Here is a 2364-nt window from a genome sequence, read left to right as displayed (position 1 = left end):
GTGTGGGTGTGGGGGGGGGGGGGGGGGGGGGTAAGGGGGTAGTGCCAACCCTAGAGAGTATTATTGGCACGCAAACTGCTTCTCCTGTTGCTGCTGCCACTACTCCTACTGCCATGGTGTGAGCTGTGGCACATATTCCTCATGAGTGGCTGTATGGGCACCCTCTCTAAATTAATGCCCAGCGCTGGTGCCCCACTCTTAGATACACTGTTCTGCCTTTGTCCTGTCACAGCACAATATTTGTCCTCAAAGTTGCCTCACCAGCAGACACCAGCAGAGAGTTCCCATTGCCATTCGTATTTGTTGGTGAGGATGGAGAAGAGTATGTACAGAAACTCTAGGAGGCCAGGAACTATACAGCAATCTCCCACTTTCTATGGCTTTGGGCCAGAGGGCTAACGTAGACTCCAGCTTCTGAGCTAGACCCTCAGAAAAGCCTTGTCATCAGACTGGGAAGTTAGTTGGCTCGGGACTTCTATCTCACAGAACAGACCTGAACATAAACCTAGAAAATGAGATGTCTAAATTAGTCACTGAACCAATCGGTCATAGATGTATCTCAGAAAACTAGAGACCCTGAACTGGTAGCCCTCAGCAGAAATCATGACACTAGGCCAGCTTATTAAAGGAGCTGGATTTGTGATATCACATAGGTCCATGGCTTGTCATTAATTTAGTAAGTTGGTGTCTCTGAGCCCGTAACATAAAGGTCTACCTCTTTACAGCAAACCAACTAGTTAAGGATGTCTGCTTTCTCAAGGCCAGGTTTCTTTCCTGTGTCAAAGTAGGGGATAACAGTTGCAAAACATGTTTGATCTGGCATCAGAACTGGCAAGTTTTTAGCATCACATTCTCTGGAAATTATTTAGGGAGCAGTCATTCATGATTTCTGGCAACCAAACAGAGAAGGAGTCAGCAACAACTTGGACAGAGTACCAAAAAACACCTGCAAGCTCGACCTGTAAGGTGTTGGATTGCCAGGGGCAGATGGCAGGGGCACTGCAAGAGGCCTAATCCTTGTTGTAGCAGTGCAGCCTTGGCCCCTTCCCTGCCGTCCACCTCCAGACATGCATGCCAAGCAATCAGTGATTCATCACCCCTCCATCAGACTCTCTCTTAAATACTCCAGCACCATCGTTTCCTTTTTAGACAGTGTGGTCACTAACCAGAATGGTAAATACAAACCACCATATACAAGAAACCCATAGACTAACACATATATGTGCACAGAACCAGCGATCACCCTAAGCGCACCAAGAAAGCTGTAATATACAGCCAAGCCCCTCGATACCACCGCATTTGCACTGAGGAGAACACCCATGATTGTCGCCTCACAAATCTCAAAAAGGCTTTCACTCAACAATGACGTTCCTCTAAAGAGATAGATCACAGATTAGAAAGAGCCACCCAGATACCATGTGAAGAATTGCTGCAGTACAGAAAGAAAATCCCCATGAATCAGACACGATTAGTTGTATCATCCTTCCCTGGAACCTATATGGAAAATCCTCAAACAATTGCTACCCATACTAGAAGAAGACCCACTTCTTAAAGACATCTCCCCAAAATCACGCATCCTAGGCTTTAAACAAGCACTGAACCTCACCAATCTCATGACCAGAAGCAAATTTCCTATGGTGCAGAACACACCAAATGGATCCAGACCATGCCAGGACAAGAAATGTAAAACCTGCCAACATATCTCCACCACTCCCACAATAACTACACCCCACAACAGAACCATCACCATTCCTGGATCTTACACCTGCACCTCCAGAAATGTTATACACTAAATGCCCTGATGGAAAATATGTAGGAAAAACCAAACAGTAACAGCATACCAAAACAAACGCATACCAAAAATCTATCAAAAGACAGAAATACCCACTTACCTGTGGGTGGACATTTCTCACAAAGTTAATCACTGTCTCTGCAATCTTTCAGTCCTAATCCTCAAAGGGAATTTACAAAGCACCTTTTGCAGACAAACCTATGAACTTCACTTCATCAATCTACTGGATACAAAAATCATGGACTTAATACAAACATTGGATTTATGGCACATTATATCCCATCTCCCATCTGATAACCTGGTGTAACCTCTATATAATTTACCAGCTACATTCCTTTACCAGGTCACCATTTCCCTTTTGCTCCCCACCCCATCTCTCACCTGTGGTCTCATACCCCCTCTGATTCCTTACAGCCAAGCATTTGCATTTTCACTGACCTGCATTCCTGCATACTAGCTTCTATCCTATCCAGAAGAGCACAATGCAACTGTTTCATAGTTTCATAGTAACAAGGGTCAGGAGGGACCTGAACAGATCATCTAGCCTGACCCCCTGCCACAGGCAGGGATGA

The sequence above is a fragment of the Gavialis gangeticus genome, unplaced genomic scaffold (genome assembly GCF_001723915.1).
Source record: "Gavialis gangeticus isolate Ggan-Ray unplaced genomic scaffold, GavGan_comp1, whole genome shotgun sequence".
Taxonomy (NCBI): domain Eukaryota; kingdom Metazoa; phylum Chordata; order Crocodylia; family Gavialidae; genus Gavialis; species Gavialis gangeticus.
Note: the sequence above shows the minus strand (reverse complement) of the source record.